This window comes from Giraffa tippelskirchi, chromosome 7, assembly GCF_054371585.1.
Source record: "Giraffa tippelskirchi isolate mGirTip1 chromosome 7, T2T-mGirTip1v1.2.pri, whole genome shotgun sequence".
Classification (NCBI taxonomy): domain Eukaryota; kingdom Metazoa; phylum Chordata; class Mammalia; order Artiodactyla; family Giraffidae; genus Giraffa; species Giraffa tippelskirchi.
The window spans coordinates 77433741-77460725 of record NC_137281.1 but is presented as its reverse complement, the minus strand read 5'-3'; the positions used below and the strand labels follow the sequence as shown (position 1 = coordinate 77460725).

The 26985-nt window shown below is 39.2% G+C and overlaps 1 protein-coding gene, 2 long non-coding RNA genes and 1 pseudogene across 4 annotated transcripts in view; 2 read left to right on the top strand and 2 right to left on the bottom strand.

Moving 5' to 3' along the window:
- The window catches only part of LOC145512332 (uncharacterized), an 84024-nt gene extending 64567 nt beyond the window's left edge, over positions 1-19457 (top strand). Inside the window, exon 10 of the long non-coding RNA XR_014058478.1 lies at positions 18349-19457. This is a non-coding gene — a long non-coding RNA (uncharacterized LOC145512332). The remainder of the gene's footprint in view (positions 1-18348) is intronic.
- Positions 1-26985, bottom strand: part of CMYA5 (cardiomyopathy associated 5) — a 108999-nt gene that overhangs the window by 63311 nt on the left and 18703 nt on the right. The gene's annotated exons all lie outside the window — the stretch shown is intronic.
- On the top strand, positions 2531-2648 carry LOC145515965 (small nucleolar RNA SNORA72; annotated as a pseudogene).
- On the bottom strand, positions 17670-22988 carry LOC145512334 (uncharacterized). The gene is made up of 2 exons (XR_014058480.1): positions 20322-22988; positions 17670-17880 (listed from the first exon to the last, which is right to left on the bottom strand). It is a non-coding gene; the product is annotated as an uncharacterized LOC145512334 (long non-coding RNA).

Genomic DNA, 26985 nt, shown 5'->3' with positions numbered 1-26985 from the left:
ATAAAAACATCTACTTCTGCTTTATTGACTATGCCAAAGCCTTTGACTCTGTGTATAACAACAAACTGTGGAAAATTCTGAAAGAGATGGGAATACCAGACCATCTGACCTGTCTCTTGAGAAATCCGTACGTGGGTCAGGAAGCAACAGATAGAACTGGACATGGAACAACAGACAGGTTCCAAATAGGAAAAGGAGTATGTCAAGGCTGTATATTGTCACCCTGCTTATTTAACTTATATGCAGAGTACATCATGAGAAACGCTGGGCTGGAAGAAGCACAAGCTGGAATCAAGATTGCCGGGAGAAATATCAATAACCTCAGATATGCAGATGACACCACCCTTATGGGAGAAAGAAAAGAAGAACTAAAGAGCCTCTTGATGAAAGTGAAAGAGGAGAGTGAAAAAGTTGTTTTAAAACTCAACATTCAGAAAACCAAGATCATGGCATCTGGTCCCATCACTTCATGGCAAATAGATGGGGAAACAGTGGAAACAGAGGCAGACTTTATTTTTTTGTGCTCCAAAATCCCTGCAGATGGTGACTGCAGCCATGAAATTAAAAGATGCTTACTCCTTGGAAGGAATATTATGACCAACCTAGACAGCATAGTAAAAAGTAGACATTACTTTGCCAAAAAACGTCCGTCTAGTCAAGGCTATGGATTTTTCAGTAGTCATGTATGGATGTGAGAGTTGAACTATAAAGAAAGCTGAGGGCCAAAGAATTGATGCTTATGAACTGTGGTGTTGGAGAAGACTCTTGACAGTCCCTTGGACTGCACGGAGATCCAGCCAATCCATCCTAAAGGAGATCAGTCCTGAGTGTTCATTGGAAGGACTGATGTTGAAGCTGAAACTCCAATACTTTGGCCACCTGATGCGAAGAGCTGACTCATTGGAAAAGACCCTGATGCTAGGAAAGATTGAAGGCGGAAGGAGAAGGGGACGACAGAGGATGAGATGGTTGGATGGCATCATTGACAGAATGGACACGAGTTTGAGTAAGCTCTGGGAGTTGGTGATGGACAGGGAGGCCCGGCGTGCTGCAGTCCATGGGATCACAAAGAGTCAGACACGACTGAGCAACTGAACTGAACTGAGTGCAGCACTTTAACAGCATCATCTTTTAGGATTTGAAATCCTAATTGGAGATGATGGGATTCCTGCTGAACTATTTCAAATTCTAAAAGAGAGGCTTTTAAAGAGCTGCACACCATACACCAGCAAATTTGGAAAATGCAGCAGTGGCCACATGACTGGAAAAGGTCAGGTTTCATTCCAATCCCAAAGAAGGGCTAGGCCAAAGAATGTTCAAACTACTGCATAATTACACTCATTTCACATGCTAGCAAAGTAATAAAATTTTATTTTATTGAGTCTAAATACTAGAAATACATGAAAACACAGAACCGTCTTTCAGGAAATTCAATATCTAACAGGGAGACAGAACTAAACATTTTAATAGAGTGGGGTTAGTTCACCTACAGAAGATAGGCAAGATACAGTGAGAACATAAGGAAGGGAAGACCAGAGAGGAAAGATACTCGTATTCGAATTTTAAGAAGACATAGGAATTTGCCAAATGGATGAGGAGCAGTGGTAGTGCGAGGATGGGAAGGTCATTCCAGGAAAATGTCACAGAATATAAAAAAGCATACTTATGAATAAATCAGTTTGGCTCACCAAGAAACCCAAAGTTTTTTGGGCTGTCTGGATTACTGGACAGAAACAAAAGAACAGAAGGATAACAGAGCCAACAGGATCAGACAATAACTATATTAGTATGTAAAGTCATAGTCAAGCATTCAAATTACACTCAGCGTGAAGAAACTGTTCTCTTAACAGGTGATCAGTGGTTCCCATAGAGTTCAGAAGAGTTTGTTACTCAAGAACACAAGTGCTCTCATCTATGCAAAGATATTAATATATACATCGATGTTCTATAATTAACAGTATTGGCTATGAACATGATCTTACTCATTCTCCTCTGATTCTCACAAAACAACCTTCTGATTATTACTCAGCTTCCCATGCAGATTTATTTATGAGAGTGAGGAGAAATACATCTTAATGACCTGGGGAGCTCACGTCCTTCCTTCTTTCAGAGTAGTGCAAGGAGAAGGTTCAGCATATCTGAGTTAGATCTAGGCAAGAACAGACTGATACCCGAGCTGAGTGCCAAAGACTCCTTCCTTTTGAGGATAAACTTTATCTGATTTCCTTCTGTTCTTATTTGTTAACAGAGATTTTTCACAATGAATGAATGTTACATTTTACCATACAGCTTTAATACAACTATAAAGATGACCACATTTATTACTCTGTTAATGTAGTGAATTACAATGATTGATTTCCAGATGTCAAAGCAACCTGAACTCCTGAAATGACTTCAATATGGTTGTGATGTATCATACTTTTCATATTAAAAAGATGAATTTTGTTAAGAATTTTGCTCCTGTGTTCATGAGTAATTGACCTGTAATCTCCTTCCTTACAATGTGCTTGTCAGGTTTTTTTAATCAAGATTGTGCTACCTCTTGTAATAATCAGAAGAGGTTAAACATTTGCTATGTTAGGACCACACATGTGTCCCCAGATCTAGTTCTTTCCCCGTGTCTGGTTTTATAAAGGCTGAAGATAACTGCCGTACCCCCACCCCCAAAAAATATTGTGCTGCCTCAAAGAACAAATTGGGAAGTGTTTTCTCACTATTCTCTGGAAGAGTTCATGGAAGATTATATTATTTCTCCCTTGAGTGTTTGGCAGACTTTTCTGATGAAGTCATCTGAATCTGTAGTCTTTTCTACGGTAAGGTTTTAATTAGCAATTTATTTAATAGTTATGTGACTACATGGACTTTCTTTTGTGTCAGTTTTGATATGCTGCATTTTTTCTGAGAATTGACATATTTAACCTAAATTTTAAAAATTACTTGATTACATTTATTCATAGTATCCTCTCAGGATCTTTTAAGTTTTTGTAAGGTCTAAAATTGTGTCCATTTTTTAAATTCTGATTTGTGTCTCCTCTTTGTTCTCTGTATCTATAACTCTTGTCTGTCTTGTTTGTTCATGTGTTTTGTTTTTAGATTCCACATATAAGTGAAACTATACAGTACTTGTCTTTCTCCAACTGACTTATTTCATTTAGCATAATACCCTTTAGGTCAATCCATGTTGTTGCAAATGGCAAGATTTCATTCATTTTATGGTTGGGTAATATTCTATCATGTATACCACATATACCACATCTTTTTTATTTGTTCATCTATTAATGGGCACATTGGTTGCTTTCATATCTCAGCTATTGTAAATAAAGCTGTAATGAACAAAGGGGTAGAGATATCTTTTTGAACAGGTGTTTCTTTTTTTTTCAGATAAATACTGCTGGATTTGTGGGGTAGAACTGCTGGATTGTATGATAATTCTATTTTTAAGTTTTTGAGGAACCTCCACATGGCTTTCCATAGTGCCCACACCACTTTACATTCCCACCAACAGTGCACAGGGATTCTCTTTCCTCCACAACCTCACCAACACTTACTTATTGTCTTTTTGATACTAGCCATTCTGATAGGTGTGAAGTGATACCGCACTGTGTTTTTGATTTGCATTTCCCTGATGATGTGTAATGATGAACATCTTTCATGAGCCTACTGACCATCTGAATGTCTTCTTTGGAAAAATGCCTATTCAGATTCTCTGCCCACATTTTTTTTGTCCATGCTATGCAACATGCAGGATCCTAGTTCTCTAAGCAGGATTTGAACCCATGCCTTCCACAGTAGAAGCAGAGAGTCTTAACCACTGGGCTGCCAGGGAAGTCCCTGCCTGCCTATTTTTCAAGCTAGTTGTATAGTCTGTTTGTTTTTTGATGTTGAGTTGTATGCATTCTTTATATGTTTTGGGAATTAACCTCTTATCAAATATATCATAACAAATATCCTCTCTCATTCAGTAGGTGGTCTTCTCATTTTATTGACAGTTCCCTTGTGATTTTTAGTTTGATGTATTTTTGCTTTTGTTTATTTTTGTTTTTGCATTTGCTTATTTTTGTGTTTCCTTTGCCTGAGGTGACATACCAAAAAGTATTGCTAAGGTCACTGTCAAAGAGCATGCTTGCATGCTAAGTCACTTCAGTTGTGTCCAACTCTTTGCGACCCTATAGGCCACAGCCTGCCAGGCTTCTCTGTCCATGAGATTCTCCAGGCATGAATTCTGGAGTGGGTTGCTATGCCCTCCTCCAGGGGATCTTCCCGACCCAGGGACCAAACCCACAACTCTTGTGTCTTCTGCATTGGCAGGCAGGTTCTTTACCACTATTGCCACCTGGGAAGTCAAAGGAGCATACTGCCTGTTTTCTTTTAGAAGACATATGGTTTCAGGTCTTACATCTAATTCTTTAATCCATTTGAGTTTATTTTTGTCTATGGTGTGAGGAAGACGTCCAATATGGTTTTTTTGCATGTAGCTGTCATTTTCCCAACACTATTTATTAAAGAGGCTGTCTTTTGCTCATTGTATATTCTTGCCTCTTGCATCATAGAGTAAACGACCATATAAGTATGAGTTTATTTCTGGGCTCTCAGTTTTATTCCACTAATCTGTGTGTCTGTTTCTGTGCCAGTAATATATTGTTTTGATTTCTATAGCTTTGTAGTATAGTTTAAAACCAGTGCATGTCATATCTCCAGCTTTGTTCTTCTTTCTCAAGACTGTTTTGGCTATTCAGGGTCTTTCATGGTTTCACACAAGTTTTAGAACTATTTTTTCCAGTTCTGTGAAAAATGCCATTAGTATTTTGATAGGAATTACATTGAATATTGATAGGAATTATATTGTAGGTTGCTTTTGGTAGTATGGACATTTTAACAATATTAATTCTTTCAATTCATAAGCATGGTGTATTTTTCCCATCTGTGTTATCTTCAATTTCTTTCATCAGTACATTATAGTTTTCTGAGTACAGGTATTTCACCTTCTTAGTTAGATTTATTCCTAGGTATTTTATTTTTTGATGCAATTATAAATGGGATTGTTTTCTTTCTGATAATTCATTGTTTGTGTATGGAAAAGCAACAGATTTCTGAATATTAGTTTTGTATCCTGCAATTTTATTCACTGATGAGTTCTACTAGATTTTTGGTGGCATCTTGAGGATTTTCTATGTACAGCATCACATCATCTGCAAACAGTGGCAGTTGTACTTCTTTCTTTCTAATCTGAATTCCTTCTGTTTCTTTTCTCTAATTTGATTGCAGTAGCTAGGACTTCGAATGCTATGTTGAATAAAAGTGGTAAGAATGGGTATCCTTGTATTCTTCCTGATATTAGAGAAAATACTTTCAGTTTTTCACTGCTGAGGATGATGTTAGTTGTGGGCTTGTCATACGTAGCCTTTATTATGTTGAGGTATGTTCTTGCTATACCCAATTTACTGAGAGGGTTTTTTTAAATTATAAATGTATGTTGAATTTTCTCAAAAGCTTTTTTTGCATCTATGTGATTTTTATTCTTCAATTTGTGAGTGTGGTGTATCATATTGATTGATTTTTGGATACTGAGCCATTCTTGCATCTCTGGGATAAATCCCACTTGATCATGGTGTATGATCCTTTTGAAGTATGGCTGAATTTGTTTACTAAAATTTTATTGAGGATATATGATTTTTTTTAAGATGTTGATCTCTTAAGTTCAATCACATTTTATCAATCTTACATTTTTACTCCCCTCCCTCCAGCACACACATTTAATGCTTTTCATTTCATCACTTTATCATACCATTCCTTCTGGCCTGCAGAGTTTCTGCTGAAAGTGATCTGAGAGCTTTATGAAAGTTCCCTTGTATATAACATGTTGATTTTCCCTTGTTGCTTCTAGTATTCTCTCTTTATCTTTAATTTTTGCCTTTTTAATTATAATGTGTCTTGGTGTGGTCCTCTTTAGGTTGATCTTGATTGGGACTCTCTTTCCTTCTTGGACATAAATGTGTTTCCTTTCCTTGGTTAGGGAAGTTTTCAACTATTATGTTCTTTGATCCTTTCTCCTCTTCTTCTGTGGCTCCTATAATATGAATGTTAGTATGCTTGATATTGCCCTAGAGGTCTCTTAAACTGTTCCTATATTTTAAAATTCTTTTTACTGTTCAGGTTAAGTGATTTCCACTACTCTGTCGTCCAGTTTGCTGATCTGTTCCTCTGTATCATCTAATCTACTGTTGATTAGCTCTAGTGTATTTTTATTTCAATTATTATATTCTTCAACTGTGTTTGTTTTTTCTTTATATTTTCTAACTCTTAGAAGCTTCTGACTACTCACTGTGTTCATCCATTTTCTCCTAAGTTCTTTCAACATCATTATGATCATTACCTGGAACTGTTTGTAAGACATATTGCTTATCTCCATTCCACTTAGTTATTCTTCTGGGGTTTTACCTTATTCCTTCATTCAGAACATATTCTCTGTCACTTCATTTTGCCTAATCCTGTTTTTATTTCTATGTATATGGTATGTTGTATTTTTAAGTTCTAGGATTTCCATTCTACTGTTTCCAGTTCTCTGACAAGAGTTCTCAGTCTTGCCTTTTATATCCATGTCCCTACAAACAACTTAAGCATTAAATAAGTACAATCTCCCTCCATGAGCCCTTCCCTTTCCATAAAAGTCCAGCTATGCCCTAATAAGTATGACTCTGTGAGATAAGAACTTGAAGGAATTGTGTGCTATACTACTTCTTCATTTCTAAAATTTCCCTTAATAAACTCTACATTTACATTGTGTGGCATAGTAGTATGTATATGTTCATGCCCCTTTGTATAGTAAGGATGGAATGTGATAATTCCTTAATAGTGTTTTGGTATGCTTGCCAATAATACTCTTATATCCCACTGCTTAATTGACATTATGTTTTCTAAATTATTTTGAGTTGTATTAATATAAATCATTTCTCAAAAGATAAATTTTATTAAATATGCTGGGAAAACCTAACTTCTGAAGTTTCAAAATGAAGGATAAGGTCCTGGAATATGACCATGTCAAGAAGATCTTGTTTCCTGTTTAACCAGTTTCACTTTAGCTGAAACTGCAACTAGTAACTTTTTGAAAATTAATAATCAATCATGAATGGTAAAAGCCTTGTAGTTTTATAATGTTTCTCATTTCACAAGTGAGGGAACCAAAGAAAGGTAATACATATATATCCAAACTGAAATTTTTAAAGAGGAAAATGGTTATCAAAGAGGAGCTGTCAAAATAATAATTTCCCTTATTTTCTCATCATCTTTGTTTTGAACTGGCAGTTTCATTTTTCACGAAAAGAAATAAAAACTACACTTCTGAAGAGGAGAAATAGGTCCTCAAACTATTTTTATCTGAAGGCTGAGATTTATAACTTTTATATTTTATTTTTCTTAGACTAAAGATTTGTATTTTAGGAACTGGTCATCCTTTCCTCTGACCACCAGTTAAAGTGACATTAACGTCCCTTATAGGAATACAACCATGAACAAAACCTTGGATTTTTATGATGTCTTGTTCTACTCTCAAGTGCAGCACTCACAGTACACTCACAAGAAGTGTATCAAACAAAGGGAAGTAATCGATAGGGTTTTCTCCTACTAAATCTGCTAAAATGCATTTAGTATCAATTATTATTACATAGCAATGAAGTCATATATGATGTTGCTTATGTTGCAAACTTTGAAAACATGCTTTTAAAAGCCTAAAATGCTAAGCAAGCTCGTGATCTTATAATATGATTTGTTAATATTTTATGTGGGTCCTGAAAAAAGAACCAAGGGGTCTTAAAAACATAATCACTAATTCTACAATTAATATTTCACTAAGAATTAATTGAATAACCATGTCCTTAGCAGAAAATTAACCTATACATTGCTGAACAAAAGTAATATAAAATAGCATAAGTTAAAAGGAGCTTATAAGCCTTTAGAGAGTTAAAAAAAAAATCAATAAACCATGCATGAAAAAATTATTATACAGCTTATCATGCCCTAATATAAAGTGCTCATTTTGTGACATAATAAAGACCACTTGAGTTCACTGTGCATGAGGAGAATAAGTATCTTACTGTCCCAGTGACCAGAAATTTTATGACTGTAATTTAGGGCCTCATACTATCTGAAGCACAGTCATCTTCCTAGCTTTACCTTCTACTCTTCCCCTTCATGAATCCTGTGCTCCAGCCAAACACTGGCCTTACCCCACATGCTTTGTTTACATCCTTCTCTTCGCTTGAAATGAATCATCTCTGCTTCTAATTTTACAGCCTTCAGAGACCAGCTCATACATCAACCTCTCCATGTAGCTGTCAATGGTTCTTCAGGACAAAAGTAATTTTCTTCCTCTGAAATGCTAGGATCCTCATGTAATCTTCTTCTGTGGCATTTACCATCATACATTAAAGTTATTTTGTCATATATCTTAGCTACTCTACAAGGCTGTAAACTACCTGTGAGCAGGGATCATATCTTTTAGCGATTCTTTTAGGAGCTCTCCTGCTGTGAAGTCTTTCCAAAACATTTACCTCATTTTCAGAGGAACAACTCTTTATTTTGCACTTATTTCATCATCTTTGGTAATAATTAATTATATCATGCAATAACAACAGTAATTCCAATCCCAAAGAAAGGTAATGCCAAAGAATGTTCAAACTACCTCACAAATGGACTCATCTCACTTGCGAAAAGTAATGCTCAAAATTCTCCAAGCTAGGCTTCAACAGTACGTGAACTGTGAACTTCCAGATGTTCACAAGCTGGATTTAGAAAAGGTAGAGGAACCAGAGATCAAATTGCCAACATCCGTTGGATCATCCAAAAAGCAAGAGAGTTCCAGAAAAACATCTATTTCTGCATTATTGACTATGCCAAAGCCTTTGACTGTGTGGATCATAACAAACTGTGGAAAATTCTGAAAGAGATGGGAATACCAGACCCTCTGACTTGTCTCTTGAGAAATCTGTATGCAGGTCAGGAAGCAACAGTTAGAACTGGACATGAACAACAGACTGGTTCCAAATCAGGAAAGGAGTACATCAGGTGGTATATTGTCACCCTGCTTATTTAACTTATATGCAGAGTACATCATGAGAAACGCTGGGCTGGAGGAAGCACAAGCTGGAATCAAGATTGCCGGCAGTAATATCAATAACCTCAGATATGCAGATGACACCACCCTTATGGCAGAAAGTGAAGAAGAACTAAAGAGCCTCTTGATGAAAGTGAAAGAGGAGAGTGAAAAAGTTGGTTTAAAACTCAACATTCAGAAAATCAAGATCATGGCATCTGGTCCCATCACTTCATGGCAAATAGATGGGGAAACAGTGGAAACAGTGACACAATTTATTTTTGGGGGGCTCCAAAATCACTGCAGATGGTGATTACAGCCATGAAATTAAAAGATGCTTGCTCCTTAGAAGAAAAGTTATGACCAACTTAGACAGCATATTAAAAAGCAGAGACATTACTTTGCCAACAAAGGTCCATATAGTCAAAGCTATGGTTTTTCCAGTAGTCATGTATGGATGTGAGAGTTGGACTATAAAGAAAGCCAAGGGCCAAAGAATTGATGCTTTTGAACTGTGGTGTTGGAGAAGACTCTTGAGAGTCCCTTGGACTGCAAGGAGATCCACCCAGTCCATCCTAAAGGAAATCAGTCCTGTATATTCATTGGAAGGACTGATGCTGAAGCTGAAATTTCAATACTTCGGCCACCTAATGCAAAGAACTGACTCATTTGAAAAGACCTTAATGCTTGGAAAGAAGGCAGGAGGAGAAGGGGATGACAGAGGATGAGATGGTTGGATGGCATCACCGACTCACTGGACGTGAGGTTGTTTTTTTTTTTTTTTATAAATTTATTTATTTTAGTTGGGGGCTAATTACTTTACAATATTGTAATAATTTTTGCCATACATTGACATGAATCAGCCATGGGTTTACATGTGTTCCCCTTCCTGGACCCCCCACCCACCTCCCTCCCCATCCCATCCTTCTGGATCATCCCATTGCCCCGGCCCTGAGCCCTTGTCACATGCATCGAACATGGAATGGTGTTCTGTTTCACATATGATAATATACATGTTTCAATGCTATTCTCCCAGAACGTCCCACCCTCACCTTCTCCCTCAGAGTCCATAAAATTGTTCCATGCATCTGTGTCTCTTATTCTGTCTCGCATATAGGGTTATCGTTACCATCTTTCAAATTCCATATATATGCATTAGTATACTGTATTGTTGTTTTTCTTTCTGGCTTACTTCACTCTGTATAATGGGCTCCAGTTTCATCCATCTCAGTAGAACCGATTCAAATGTATTTTTTTTAATGGCTGAGTAATATTCCATTGTGTATATGTACCACAGCTTCCTTATCCATTCGTCTGCTGATGGACATCTAGGTTGCTTCCATGTCCTGGCTATTGTAAACAGTGCTGCGATGAACATTGGGGTACACGCGTCTCTTTCAATTCTGGTTTCCTCGGTGTATATGCCCAGCAGTGGGATTGCTGGGTCATATGGCAGTTCTATTCCCAGTTTTTTAAGGAATCTCCACACTGTTCTCCATAGTGGCTGTACTAGTTTGCATTCCCACCAACAGTGTAAGAGGGTTCCCTTTTCTCCACACCCTCTCCAGCATTTATTGCTTGTAGACTTTTGGATAGCAGCCATTCTGACTGGTGTGAAATGATACCTCATTGTGGTTTTGATTTGCATTTCTCTAATAATGAGTGATGTTGAGCATCTTTTCATGTGTTTGTTAGCCATCTGTATGTCTTCTTTGGAGAAATGTCTGTTTAGTTCTTTGGCCCATTTTTTGATTGGGTCGTTTATTTTTCGGGAATTCAGCTGCAGAAGTTGCTTGTATATTTTTGAGATTAATTGTTTGTCTGTTGCTTCATTTGCTATTATTTTCTCCCATTCTGAAGGCTGTCTTTTCACCTTGTTTATAGTTTCCTTTGTTGTGCAAAAGCTTTTAATTTTAATTAGGTCCCATTTGTTTATTTTTGCTTTTATTTCCAATATTCTGGGAGGTGGGTCATGGAGGATCCTGCTGTGATTTATGTCGGAGAGTGTTTTGCCTATGTTTTCCTCTAGGAGTTTTATTGTTTCTGGTCTTACGTTTAGATCTTTAATCCATTTTGAGTTTATTTTTGTGTACGGTGTTAGGAAGTGTTCTAGTTTCATTCTTTTACAAGTGGTTGACCAGTTTTCCCAGCACCACTTGTTAAAGAGATTGTCTTTTCTCCATTGTATATTCTTGCCTCCTTTGTCGAAGATAAGGTGTCCATATGTGTGTGGGTTTATCTCTGGGCTTTCCATTTTGTTCCATTGATCTATATTTCTATCTTTGTGTCAGTACCATACTGTCTTGATGACTGTGGCTTTGTAGTAGAGCCTGAAGTCAGGCAGGTTGATTCCTCCAGTTCCATTCTTCTTCCTCAAGATTGCTTTGGCTATTCGAGGTTTCTTATATTTCCATACAAATTGTGAGATGATTTGTTCTAGTTCTGTGAAAAATACCATTGGTAGCTTGATAGGGATTGCATTGAATCTATAGATTGCTTTGGGTAGTATACTCATTTTCACTATATTAATTCTTCCAATCCATGAACACGGTATATTTCTCCATCTGTTTGTGTCCTCTTTGATTTCTTTCATCAGTGTTTTATAGTTTTCTATATATAAGTCTTTTGTTTCTTTAGGTAGATATATTCCTAAGTATTTTATTCTTTTTGATGCAATGGTGAATGGTATTGTTTCCTTAATTTCTCTTTCTGTTTTCTCATTATTGGAGTATAGGAATGCAAGGGATTTCTGTGTGTTAATTTTATATCCTGCAACTTTACTATATTCATTGATCAACTCTAGTAATTTTCTAGTAGAGTCTTTAGGGTTTTCTATGTAGAGGATCATGTCATCTGCAAACAGTAAGAGTTTTACTTCTTCTTTTCCTATCTGTATTCCTTTTATTTCTTTTTCAGCTCTGATTGCTGTGGCCAAAACTTCCAAAACTATGTTGAATAGTAGTGGTGAAAGTGGGCATCCTTGCCTTGTTCCTGACTTTAGGGGAAATGCTTTCAATTTTTCACCATTGAGGATAATGTTTGCTGTGGGTTTGTCATATATAGCTTTTATTATGTTGAGATATGTTCCTTCTATTCCTGCTTTCTGGAGGGTTTTAATCATAAATGGATGCTGAATTTTGTCAAAGGCTTTTTCTGCATCTATTGAGATAACCATATGGTTTTTTTCTTTCAATTTGTTAATGTGGTGTATTACATTGATTTGCGGATGTTAAAAAAACCTTGCATTCCTGGGATAAAGCCCACTTGGTCATGATGTATGATCTTTTTAATATGATGTTGGATTCTGTTTGCTAGAATTTTATTAAGGATTTTTGCATCTATGTTCATCAGTGATATTGGCCTGTAATTTTCCTTTTTTGTGACATCTTTGTCTGGTTTTGGAATTAGGGTGATGGTGGCCTCATAGAATGAGTTTGGAAGTTTACCATCTTCTGCAATTTTCTGGAAGAGTTTGAGTAGGATAGGTGTTAGCTCTTCTCTAAATTTTTGGTAGAATTCCGCTGTGAAGCCGTCTGGTCCTGGGCTTTTGTTTGCTGGAAGATTTCTGATTACAGTTTCGATTTCCGTGCTTGTGATGGGTCTGTTAAGATCTTCTATTTCTTCATGGTTCAGTTTTGGAAAGTTATACTTTTCTAAGAATTTGTCCATTTCTTCCAAGTTGTCCATTTTATTGGCATATAGCTGTTGGTAGTAGTCTCTTATGATCCTTTGTATTTCTGTGGAGTCTGTTGTGATCTCTCCATTTTCATTTCTAATTTTGTTGATCTGATTCTTCTCCCTTTGTTTCTTGATGAGTCTGGCTAATGGCTTGTCAATTTTGTTTATCTTCTCGAAAAACCAGCTTTTAGTTTTGTTGATTTTTGCTATGGTCTCTTTTGTTTCTTTTGCATTTATTTCTGCCCTAATTTTTAAGATTTCTTTCCTTCTACTGACCCTGGGGTTTTTCATTTCTTCCTTCTCTAGTTGCTTTAGGTGTAGAGTTAGTTGATTTATTTGATTTTTTTCTTGTTTCTTGAGGTACACCTGTATTGCTATGAACCTTCCCCTTAGTATTGCTTTTACAGTGTCCCATAGGTTTTGGGTTGTTGTGTTTTCATTTTCATTCGTTTCTATGCATAATTTTATTTCTTTTTTTATTTCTTCTGTGATTTGTTGGTTATTCAGAAGCGTGTTGTTTAGCCTCCATATGTTGGAACTTTTAATAGTTTTTTTCCTGTAATTGAGGTCTAATCTTACTGCATTGTGGTCAGAGAAGATGGCTGGGATGATTTCAATTTTTTTGAATTTACCAAGGCTAGATTTATGGCCCAGGATGTGATCTATCCTGGAGAAAGTTCCATGTGCACTTGAGAAAAAGGTAAAATTGATTGTTTTGGGGTGGAAACTCCTGTAAATATCAATTAAATCTAATTTGTCTATTGTATCATTTAAAGTTTGTGTTTCCTTGTTAATTTTCTATTTAGTTGATCTATCCATATGCGTGAGTGGAGTATTAAAGTCTCCCACTATTATTGTGTTATTGTTAATTTCCCCTTTCATACTTGTTAGTATTTGCCTTATATATTGTGGTGCTCCTATGTTGGGTGCATATATATTTATGATTGTTACGTCTTCTTCTTGAATTGATCCTTTGATCTTTATGTAGTGTCCTTCTTTGTCCCTTTTCACATCCTTTATTTTAAAGTCTATTTTATCTGAAATGAGTATTGCAACTCCTGCTTTCTTTTGGTCTCCGTTTGCATGGAATATGTTTTTCCATCCTTTCACTTTCAGCCTGTGTGTGTCCCTAGTTTTGAGGTGGGTCTCTTGTAGACAGCATATATAGGGGTCTTGTTTTTGTATCCATTCAGCAAGCCTTTGTCTTTTGGTTGGGGCATTCAACCCATTTACATTTAAGGTAATTATTGATAAGTATGATCCCGTTGCCATTTACTTTGTTGTTTTGAGTTCGTGTTGAAACATCCTTTCTGTGTTTCCTGTTTAGAGAAGATCCTTTAGCATTTGCTGGAGAGCTGGTTTGGTGGTGCTGAATTCCCTCAGCTCTTGCTTGTCTGTAAAGCTTTTGAATTCTCCTTCATATCTGAATGAGATCCTTGCTGGGTACAGTAATCTGGGTTGTAGATTATTCTCTTTCATTACTTTAAGTATGTCCTGCCATTCCCTTCTAGCCTGAAGGGTTTCTATTGAAAGATCAGCTGTTATCCTTATGGGGATCCCCTTGTGTGTTATTTGTTGTTTTTCCCTTGCTGCTTTTAATATTTGTTCTTTGTGTTTGATCTTTGTTAATTTGATTAATATGTGTCTTGGGGTGTTTCGCCTTGGGTTTATCCTGTTTGGAACTCTCTGGGTTTCTTGGACTTCTGTGACTATTTCTTTCCTCAATTTAGGGAAATTCTCAACTATTATCTCCTCGAGTATTTTTTCATGGCCTTTCCTTTTATCTTCTTCTTCTGGGACTCCTATGATTCGAATGTTGGGGCGTTTCATATTGTCCCAGGGGTCCGGAGGTTTTCCTCATTTCTTTTGATTCTTTTTTCTTTTTTCCTCTCTGCTTCGTTTATTTCCATCATTCTATCTTCTACCTCACTTATCCTATCTTCTGCCTCCGTTATTCTACTGTTGGTTCCCTCCAGAGTGTCTTTTATCTCCTTTATTTCATTATTCATTCTATATTGACTCCTTTTTATTTCTTCTAAGTCCTTGATAAACATTTCTTGCATCTTCTCAATCTTTGTCTCCAGGCTATTTATCTGTAACTCCATTTTGCTTTCAAGATTTTGGATCATTTTTATTATCATTATTCTAAATTCTTTTTCAGATAGATTCCCTATCTCCTCCTCTTTTGTTTGGCTTTGTGGGCATTTCTCATTTTCCTTTACTTGCTGAGTATTTCTCTGCCTTTTCATCTTGTTTAGATTGCTGTGTTAGGCGTGGCCCTTCTGTATTCTGGTAGTATGAAGTTCCTCTTTGTTGTGGAGGTTCCTCACTGCGGTTGGGGTTGGACAGGTGGCTTGTCAAGGCTTCCTGGTTGGGGGAGCTTGTGTCGGTGTTCTGGTGGGTGGAGCTGGATTTCTGCTCTCTAGAGTGCAATGGAGTGACCAGTATTAATTTTTGAGATGTCTATGGATTTGGTGTGCCTCTGGGCAGCCTGTATATTGATGCTCAGGTCTATGTTCCTGCGTTGCTGGAGAATTTGCGTGGTATGTCTTGCTCTGGAACTTATTGTCTCTTGGGTGGAGCTTGGTTTCAGTGTATTTATGGAGGCTATTGGATGGTCTCTTATTAATTAATGTTTCCCCTGGCTTTCAGTCTTATTCTTGCAGTAGCCTCAAGACTTCTCCTTCCATACAGCCTCAATAATAAAACTTTTAGGTTAATGGTGAAAAGATTCTCCACAGTGAGGGATACCCAGAAAGGTTCACTGAGTTACATGGAGAGATGAGGTGGGGGGGGTGGGTTGAGGTGACCAGGAGGGGAAGAGGGGAATTCAAATGTGGAGAGAGCAATCTAGCCAGTAAGCACTTCCCTCTGTGCTTTCCACAGTTTGGAACCCTCAGAGTGATTCACAGAGATACATAGAGAGGGGGGAGGAAGGTAACAGAGGTGAGCATGAGTAGAAAGGGAGGAATTAAGAGGGGAGAGAGAGATCTGGGCAGTATGCTGTTCCTGAAGTGTTCTCCGGTACCCAGAACACCCTCAGAGATTCACAGAATTGGGTTGAGAAGAGAAGGAGGAGGGTGGGAGATAGAGGTTCCCTGAGGGAGAAGAAAGAGCATCAATAGGGGGAGAGAGTGATCAGGCCAGTGATCACACTCCTGAGTAAAAATGGGTCCTAAAGATTGGGTTCTTAAATGTACAAAATTGATATCAAATATGTAAAACAAAGATTAAAAATCTAGAGTAGAGGTTAGACTCTTATAAAACTTACAATCAAAAAAAAAAAGAAAAGGAAACAGTGTAAAAAGAAAAAAAAACAGTAAAACAGTAAAAAAAGAAACAGTAAAAAAATGTAGAACAGGAAAAAAAACATTAAAAAAAAGAAAACACAAAAGGTATAAGATATATGTATGTAGTTTGCTTCAAAAATAGGGTTTTTTTTTTTTGCAAGTTAATAGTGGGTTATGAAAATGAAAGTTAAAGGTGTAATAGAGGACTTGAAGAAAAAGGAAAGAAGAGAAAAAAACATTTTTTTAATTAAAAAAAATTTTTTAAAAAAAAATATAGTAAAAAATATATATATCCCGGACTTTCTCTGGAGCTGTTGTGAGCAGTGTGGGATCTGCTCAGTTTTAGATAGATCCTTATTCCTGCTTATACTTTTCAAGATCTATAGGTCCTTTTCAATGCAGTCGGTATTAACTACAGGGATCTTAATCTGTTGGCCTGTCCCTTCCAAAGCGCTTCCCTCTGTTTATTTGGCTTCTGTTTGGAGAACTCTTCAGTATCTAATTTCCGCCCTGCAACAAAGCGGTGGAGGTGATCTCTTTAGGTTCGCTTGTTCAATCGTGCTGTGGGGAGGAAGGAACACTGCAAATCTGGCGTGTGTGTGGTAAGCTCGCAGTGTCTCGGCCGCACTGGGTTCGCCCCCGCTCACGGCGCGTGTGCTTTCCCCGTCTACCCTGCTCAGGCTTCAGGTTACTCGGCCGGGGAGCGGGCCCTGAGCTGCGTGCACTTCCCAGGTCTAAGCCGCTCAGGTTCAGGCTCCCGGTTACTCCACAAAGGCGCAGACTCGGTTTCGCCCGCGGCTTGTGCCGTTCCCGGTCGGAGCTGCCCAGGCGGCCAGGAGTTTGGAGAGCGCGCTCTCCCCTGTTGGGGCGGTGCGGCTTATCACCTCCCTGGTCCCCGCCTCGGTTTACGGGCGCGCCCGGCTCCGGTGTGCTTTGTGTCGGTTCTGGGGAGCTGGTCTCTGGCTGCGACCCTCCCGGCGGCTGTCGACCCTCCGGGATCTCAGGCAGTCTTTGCTTAGAAACTGGGAGCCTGTTTGCAGTTTGGTAGGGGGTGCCCTCTCTGGAGCCGAGTTTGCCCCTTTCCGGCTCTGGCGGGCCCCGCCTGCCCGCTGTGTCCGGCGGGGGATGGGGCGGTCCGCAGCCGGCTAGCTCTCCTCTGGTATCGCTCAGTCCTTTGTTCTGTGAGCGCGCCGGCAGTGCCTTAGAGTTGGGCTTTTCGCGGGATAGTTCTCTCTCTCTCGCTGTCCCACAGTTTAGGTTACTATCTCACGTTAGCTCCCTCAGATTGCCCTCGGGGCACTCGGGCCCGGTCCTTACCCTAGGCAATGCCGCCCGCTCCTCTCCGTTCAGCCCCCACTTGCTGGTGGCGGATGATGCGAGCGTCTGGGGTTCTTTGCTGGGAGTTGCTTTAGGCACGTAATCTGTGGATTTTATTTATTTTTTCCTCCCAGTTACGTTGCCCTCCGAGATAAGAAATCCTCCCCCACACCCGCCGGTGAGAGGGTTTCCTGGTGCTTGGAAATTCCTCCTCTTTTACGACTCCCTCCCCGGGACGGGTCTCCGTCCCTAACTCTTTTGTCTCTCTTTTTATCTTTTATAATTTCTCTTACCTCTTTTGAAGATAATGCGCTGTTTTTGTGGAAGCCTGACGTCCTCAGCCAGCCTTCAGAAGTAGTTTTGTGAAGTTTGGTCAGCGTTCAGATGTTCTTTCGATAAATTTGTGGAGGAGAGAGTGGTCGCCCCGTCCTATTCCTCCGCCATCTTAGCCCCGCCCTTGGACGTGAGTTTGAGTAAACTCTGATAGTTGGAGATGGACAGGGAGGCCTGGTATGCTGCAGTCCATGGGGTCGCAAAGAGTCAGACATGACTGAGTAACTGAACTGAATAACAACTGAAACTAGGATAAAAAGCTTTGGAATAATCACAGCTGATCCTTAGCAAAAATGAAACTCAAAATGATGGGTATTAGGCTCAAGAGAAAGGAGATATATATGTATATACTTATAGCTGATTTGCATTGTCGTATAGCAGAAACCAACAAAACATTGTAAAGCAATTATCCTCCAACTAAAAATAAAGAAAAAAATTTTTAATAATGAGAATTATTAGATAGGAGTCTGCCATGAGGGATGGTTAACTTGCCTTAGGCATCAGTCTGTTTTACAGAGAAATCAGAGTGCTTTGGTTACACCAGCCAATTAGGTTTAGTGGAAAGTAACTTTAAAAGCTCATATTTCTTTCTCTTTCATTTCTAGTTTCCACTCATCTGTATCCATGACATTTCTGTTTCAGATAATTTCAAAACTATGAAACATTCACTTTCAACTGATTTCACATTGAAGCCCAAGGTCAAGATTCATTCATCCAACTATATTCATTGGAAGGACTGATGTTGAAGCTGAAACTCCAATACTTTGGCCACCTCATGCAAAGAGTTGACTCACTGGAAAAGACCCTAATGTTGGGTAGGATTGGGGGAAGGAGGAGAAGGGGACGACAGAGGATGAAATGGTTGGATGGCATCACTGACTTGATGGACATGGGTTTGGGTAGACTCCGGGAGTTGGTGATGGACAGAGAGGCCTGGCGTGCTGCAATTCATGGGGTCGCAAAGAGTCGGACGCGACTGAGCGGCTGAACTGAACTGAACTGAATTATGTACTAATTGCTATGTTAGACATAATTTTTTTTTTACAGCAAGACAACCATTTGATGTAAATTTTCTAAAAGATCTTTACAGTCACTTTGCATTAACCAATTTGCCCTGAGCTATAGATTTAAGGCAGAACTATAAGTTAATATTTTCTTATTTTGCTGTCTTGAAATCTAAGATGATTTCAATGTTGCCACTAGAAGAAGCTCAACAGTAAAGCAAGTTAGGTGCTTGCCTCAGTCCTCACCTGTATACAAGCACCACTAGACACAATCAGTATTCCCCAGCCTAGCTTGAGAACACTCAGTGTGTGAATATTTTTCCTGCTTCATCTACACAAGTGTGTATGAGTAAACTCTATTCACATCTTTTTAGCTTCTTTAAAGGAGTCTTTCAATCTGTAAAATATCTTAAAATATATGATAGCAATTTATTTCAACTTATTAGCTGGGACACTAATTTCTCATTCCAGGTGTTTCTTTCCATATGGAAGGACATCTATTAGTGTAACACTCCTTCCTAGCTAGCTTCCCTCTATCTCTTCCTCATTCTACTCTGTTAATTCTACTATTAAATACACAAGGTAGGTTCTCATGTGGAGAAGCCTGTACGTTTTCAGAGATGATGACTAGGTGTATAAATCCATTCATTTCTGAAATTTGGTATTAGAAAGTACATTGTTGTCCTACACCTAAGCCACATTCTTTGATTTTAGCTTTATCAGTAATAAAGTTGATGATTTCATCTCTATTTGCTATTCCTTTGATTACTTATCACTTGTTTCAGATCTTAGGCAGGGAAAAGAGGTAATTATACTTGCCAAAATCCAATATAAATAAGTGAACACATGTACAGCAGTTGGTAAAGCCCAAAGGTCATCATGGACAGCAGAACAGATATGACAGCTAACCTATATGCTTGTCAGTATCCACCATAAACTGATATGGAGACCTATCAGACAGAGAAATTCACCAGTCAGAACTCAGCAACAACACCCTGATGGCACAGCCATCTCCTTCACAAGCACATAGGCATGTATCTCTTTATAAGAACAAGCTTTAAGAACTTTGTAACTACAATAGTTGACACAATGCTTTATAAGCAACACAGACAAAATGTTTTAAATGTGCTATCCATGGTCAATGATAAATAATGGTACAGCCATGGCAAAAAAAAATGTCCATAATATGGAAAGAATAAGGATTAACAATGTGACTCAGATTATGCAAAAAAGAAAAAAAAAAACAGTAGTCATGTACAGATGTGAGAGTTGGACCATAAAGAAGGCTGAGCAATGAAGAATTGATGCTTTTGAACTGTGGTGTTGGAGAAGACTTGTGAGAGTCCCTTGGACTGCAAGGAGATCAAACCAGCCAATCCTAAAGGAAATCAGTCCTGAATATTCATTGGAAGGACTGATGCTGAAGCTGAAGCTCCAGTATTTTGGCCACCTGATGCAAAGAGCTGACTTGTTAGAAAAGACTCTGATGCTGGGAAAGATGAAGGACAAAAGAAGAAGAGGGCAACAGAGGATGAGACGGTTGGCTGGCATCATCGACTTAATGAACATGAGTTTGAGCAAACTCCGGGAGCTAGTGAAGGACAGGGAAGCCTGGCATGCTGCAGTTCATGGGGTTGCAAAGAGTTGGACACAATTTAGCAACTGAGCAATGACAACAATGCAAAAAAGACAATAGCTGGTATTCTTAAATACCTCAAGCTACTCTGGCTTAGGGCCATGTTAGCTCTGAGGCTAATTCTGCTGCCACCAACTAACAGGAAGAAGGAAACCTGGATTCTAGTGCTTGCTTGGATGCTCACCCACTGTCTTGATTTTCAGCATGCAAACAAAACGAAGTCTCTGTCTCATGTTGCTTAAATTTTATTAGAGGGGAAGATAGAGAATGAACAAATGTTAGGTGGTGATAAATGCTATGAAGAAAATAAAACAGGATAAATGGGATAGAGGCCAATGGTTATGATTTGGAATGCTATATTACATATAGAAGGTGGTCAAGGATGACCTCACAATGAAAGATATATTGAAGCAGAGATTTGAAGGCAGTGAGCATGCAAATATTAATATTAGGAGAAAGAGAAGAGCAAACAACAGCATTAAAGTTGCTAAGATGAGACCGCTTGTCAAACGTGAACAGTAAAACTGGGAATGTGTTGGAGTATAGCAAGCAGAAGGAGAGATGAGGTCACAAAAGTAGGCAGGAGCCAGTTCACTTGAGCTTACAGTCCATAGGAAGGGTTTCAATTTCACTCCAAATGAGATGGTAAGCCACTGGACTGTCAGCCCTGCCATCTTCTAGCAACTCAGAGATGGGCAGCTACTCAGGCTGCTTGAGGTTCATTTATCCTCCTACCCTTCCCCAATCAGGAATTTGAATCTTAAGCAGAGTGACTAGAATGGCACCTGGGCCAGATACTCAGTCTTTCGTGTTCCCTGGACTCCACCCAGCACTCCCTTGGCTCCTGCCGGGTTCTCCAGTCTACCTGTGAGCTCTATAAAAGTTCTTCTAATAGATTCCATTTTCTGTTAGTATGCAAAAAGTTGTTTCTTTGCTCACTATGAGAGATAGCTAACTTCCTACTGCTCTTGAGGGGCTTACAGAGAAGTCCCCATTTCCCAGCCTCCCTTGAGGTAGTTGTGGCCAGATGACAGCCAAGTCATGGAGTTCTGGTCAATGGAAAGTGAGCCCTAGTAATGTATGCCATTTCTAAGCAGGATTGCTAAGATCTCCCAGGAGTGATCCTCTGTAGTTTTCCCCATGCACAGCTTGAAACATGGCAACCTTAAATGCCACATACTGAAGAAATCAGAGCTATAAGAGCTAAGGTGCCTCAGTCTCTGAGTCACTATTTGGAGGAGAGCTGCCTAACCAGGAATACCTGCAGTGCACTTTTAATTGAGCTCAAGAGAAACTTTTATTACACTAAGTCACTGAGATCTGGTTTGTTACAGCAGCCAGGGCTATCTTATCTAATACATCTTATCTAAACCCTAACTACACCTCTCAGTCATCATTAAACATCTCACTCCAACATTAAACATCTATACTACTTGGCACAGAAAATATTTTTTGAGATATACAGAAATATAAAGTTAATTTTTATTACATAAGTAAATGAAAATACTCCTGTCATTAAAAATTAATCTAACATTGATAGACAAAAAGTCTCCCATAGCTACCACAAAACCCCTATACCAGTCCTATAACCAGAGATAATGCAGTTAATCAGTAACATTTTGCAGATAAAAAAATTAAACAAAAACTGAGCCTAGTAAAATAAATAATGGAAATTTCGGTTTTAAATTCTAACAAGTACTCATACTGTGCAAAGTAATGGGAATCTTAGAAGAGTAACAGAATGTCTACCTGCTAGTGGGAGGTGTTACAGGACCCATCAGAACAATGAAATTACAGAAGTCACTTATCTGCCCAGAGTTAACAGAGTAATCTGAATTTTGGAGTGAGTAATCAATTTATAAAAATGTAAGGAGGATCTACCCAGTCAGAGTCTGGCCTAGAGCTGGGGGTTATGTCTCAACTGAGCACACTATAGGCAGACATCCATCTGAATCCCCCAAAGAGAAATATAAAAACTCACCCAATAAATTCTCCGTTATTTTAGAAAACAAAGGGCAAAAGATGCCAGGTCTAGAGAACCAAAATAAATGACTTTTGGTGTGACAGGGCTAGTTCACAGCTTAGTGCCTACTTCAGAGCAAAATGTGGGCAAGTCAATTATTTGTGGTCTTGGGAGCTCCTCAATGGGAGCTCCTTAGTGGCACCATTGACATTTTGGGGGTACATGTGTTGGGGTGGGAGGCTAGCCTGTGTGCTGAGGTTGTGTAGCGGTATCCCTGGCCTCTACCTACTAGATGCCAATAGTATCCCACCTCTAGTTTCAACAACCAAAAATGTCTTCAGAATTATGCTAGTTGAGAAACACTGGTATAGGCAGACCTAAGAGTGAAATAGAAAATAATCAACTACAGGCAACATTAACCTTGGCTGAGGATACAAAGGAAAAACCATAGAGGTTAAGAACATTCCTTATGCTGGGATTCCCAGCTGAAGAGTTAAATACAGGCTTAGCTCTTTAGCACTAGAATTCTTCAACAGCTACTGAGTATTAGCACAGAACAGAAACTGTGCCCCACCAGTCACTGCTGTCAAATTCCTGTGAGGGTTGAGTGGTGGTTACTAAGAGACAGAGCACTTCATCTGAATAGAATATGTCAGGCTGAGATCTTTTTAAAATAAACCCGTGAGTCAGGACAGACTTCTCCCCTACTATTTGGTAGACATTTTTTTTTTTTACTACAATTATGACTCCATAAAAGCACAGAGGATGAGGGCTAATTGGTCCAGTAAGTAGGAGAAAGCTGATCACATTTCCTCATTTCCTTAATGATCCTTCTGAAATTTTTCTTAAGTTTGCAACAGAGCAGGAACCATTAGATTGTGGCCTTGAAAATAAAAGCAATACATGTAAAAATAAAATTCAGCTCCTCTATTAGATGAAATGAGGGTTTGTCCACAGGCCTAGTATATAATGCCAATATTTTTCTTTTCTCTGTTGTTTTTTTAAAAGGAAATAACAGTAATAAAATACACAAAAGCCTCACTCCAGCAGATGCTAGTGAGAGAGACATTACTTTGCCAACAAAGGTCCGTCTAGTCAAAGCTATGGCTTTTCCAGTAGTCATGTATAGATGTGAGAGTTAGACCATAGAGTGCCGAAGAACTGATGCTTTTGAACTGTGGTATTGGAGAAGACTCTTGAGAGTCCCCTGAACTGCAAGGAGGTCAAACCAGTCCATCCTAAAGGAAATCAACCCTGAATATTCATCGGAAGGACTGATGCTGAAGCTCCAATACTTTGGCCACCTGATGCAAAGAAATGACTCACTGGAAAAGACTCTGACACTGGGAAAGACTGAAGGCAGGAGGAGAAGGGGATGATGGAGGATGAGATGGTTGGATGGCATCACCGACTCAATGGACATTGAGTTTGAGCAAGCTCTGGGAGTTGGTGATACACAGGGAAGCCTGGCATGATGCAGTCCATGGGGTCACAAAGAGTTAGACACGACTGAGCGACTGAACTGAACTAAAGTGAGATGAGCAGGGCTAGCTGAAAATCCTCCCAGCTCTGGAGATTCCAGGGGAGGAGACTTCTGCCCGTGTCAGCAGAGACTTTGCGGCCAGTGGGCTTGCTGTCCTGGGGCTGTGTGGATGAATCTCACAGAGCTACACCCCCAGAGGCATATGGATGGCGCCCTCGACCCAGGGACAGACCATCATAGAAAATATTGTGTGCTGTCTATAGTGAAAGTCGCTCTGTCGCGTCCAACTCTTTGCGACCCCATGGAATTCTCCAGGCCAGAATACTGGAGTGGGTAGCCTATCTCTTCTCCAGGGAATCTTCCCAACCCAGGGATTGAATCCAGGTCTCCTGCATTGCAGGCAGATTCTTTACCAGCTGAGCCACCAGGCAATCAGAGGAGTACAAGAGGGAAGAGGGAGAGAAGCCAGACCAGAACACTCTGACTGAGCGACAACCATACACCTCCTCTTTAATTCCCGAGGGCTCCTCCATGGACTTTTGACCTAGTCCCCAAACTAATGCTGCCAATAATTCCTCAAAGAAAATTAATCATGACATTACAGTTAAGGACAAATCTTTAGACATTTTCTCCTAGTTTCTGCAAGTGTGGTATTAGGAAGTCTGTTCTTTTGTGCACATATGTTTAGAAAAATTTTCAACCTCCATTTTTGTTTATTCTCAAATCAATGATCTATAAAGACTGTGTGGGATGCTTTACCTGTTTTAAAAATGCATTTTTAATTTCCCTCTCCAATGCAGCCTTAACACTAGAGAATTGCAATCTGAAAGATTCATCTCTCAAGAACACAGTTTATGAAGTCTGCTCATAAAATCTATATTGATAACTTTGTGTCTCTCCTTTTCAAGTTTCCAAGCAATTATCCGGGCATTCTACATTCTTGCACTCTTCTCCTTTTAGTGGTTATTACACTTTAATAAACTCTGTCGCGTTAGGTTGGCGGTAGGGTACCTGGTTCCTAGAAAGTGGAAAACATACCAGCAGCAGCCTGATGAGAACTAGGAGGTGAAGACCTATCTGATAGTCTCGTCATCAGGCTCAAACACCACCACTAGAAAGAAACAAGGAGCCTTTTATATACAACAAAATGTGGATGGTAAGACCAACACCATATACAGAGTGAAGTAAGTCAGAAAAACAAATATCCTATATTAACACATATACATGGAATCTAGAAAAATGCTACTGATGAATCTATTTGCAAGACAGGAATAGAGATGAAGACACAGAGAATGAACTTGTGGACACCGAGGGGCGGAGAGGGTGGGACGAACTGAGAGTAGCATTGACATATAGACACCACCATGTGTAAAACAGATGACTAGAGGGAAGTTGCTGTATTTCAGAGGGAGTCCAACCTGGCGCTCTGTGAAGACCCAGAGGAGTGGGGCAGGGTGGGAGGTGGGAGGGAGGCTCAGGAGGGAGGGGACTGTGTATACCTGTGGCTGATTCATGTAGATGTATGGCAGAAACCAACACAACACTGCAAAGCAATCATCCTCCAATTAAAAATTAAAAAAAAAAACAACCCCATAAAAGGAAGTCTCTCAAATTCCAGAGGGAAAAAGAAACAAAGATATTGACTACAATTCCTGTTGATACATATTCTACATTCTCACAAGAGAATGAAAGTGGAAAATGCAAACGTCTTAGGATTACATGGAAAACAGTTTTGACCTTGAGGATGCTCTGAAATGGACCACACTTTGAGAATCACTGTCATCAAGCCTCCTAGTTAATGGTTAAGCTAGCATTCTACCACAGGATATAACACTTTACCCAACACCATGTCATTGGACATTTAGACTGTTTCTGAGTCTCCGCCATTACAAAAGAAGCTACAACAAACATCCTTATAGAAAGCCCCTTCTGCACATTTGTTTCCTTAGTATTAACACCTCAGGAAGTAGAATTTGAGGATCAAAACCAGCTATATTTTCAGACTTTTTATACACATTGCCAGCATCCCCTCCAGAAAGGTTTATTAATTTGCATCCCTATCAACACTGCAGACCATGTGAATCCCATCCTGAGGGCTGTTTTTAGAAAATCAAAATGTGGCTGAGCTGGCTGTTAGCAAGCTCCCTCTTAGATGAAATATAATACTTGAGATTTCTTGGAATTCTCTGCTCACAGAGTACTTCTCTGATGATTCTACTGTGCTGTTATTTACTGCCACTTTGAATTAGTACGTTAGTATTCCTATGTAATACTTCCACTTGACAATAGGTTTCTTGAGACAGAAGCCGTGCCTCATTATCACAGAATACACCACAGTGCCACACACATGGGCAGAGACTGTACTGGGCAATCATGGAAAGAACGTTTTTCACCTCAGCAGACAGACCTGGGTTTAAATCGTGGCCTCCCCACTTACCAGCTGTGTGAGCTGGGGCAAATGACTTCCCTGTCCTTCCCTGAGCTTGAAGGTCATCATGGTAACAGGGAGACTAATATGCATTTCATAAGGCAGCTGTGTCAAAATGCTATGCGTAAAATGCATTATACCACACTAGGCAAATAACAAATGTTCCATACGTTTGTTCTCTTCCTTTCCCTCTCCAATGTTGAATTAACCTTGTGAAATCCGAACTCCGAGGATGTGCAAATTCACTTTGATTTCTGAATAAGGCTATAATTAAGACAGACAGACGGCATCTCGTTAACAATCATTACCTCTGGAAAGTGTAACCAAGCAAAACTGACAAGCTTTCTAATTATTCTCCCCTGCATCACTCAATCCTTACTCAGTCTTTCAGTCAGTCAACACCTAGAAGTGTGTACTACGTGTTCCAAAGACAGATTACACCCAGTCCCTAAACAAAACAGAAATGTAAAAGGAAATCCTTTTTAGTGCCAGAATGCTACTTCTCTGATCACACTGAAACCTGAATTTGGAGAAAAGCCATTCACAAAGTCATGCTGAAAGAGCTGAGCCAACTGTGTGTCTCAGTGGCTGTGGGGACGTCACCCCAAGACCTCTTCTGGTTCAAAGCTGACACTTACTGCAGTGGGGCTTTAGGACTAGAATATTTTAATGTGACCTTGAAATGTATCCAAATACGAACAAGAAAGCTTTGACATTTTCTGATAACCTGATCAAGGAAATTGAGAAAAGACCCTGGTGAGATAG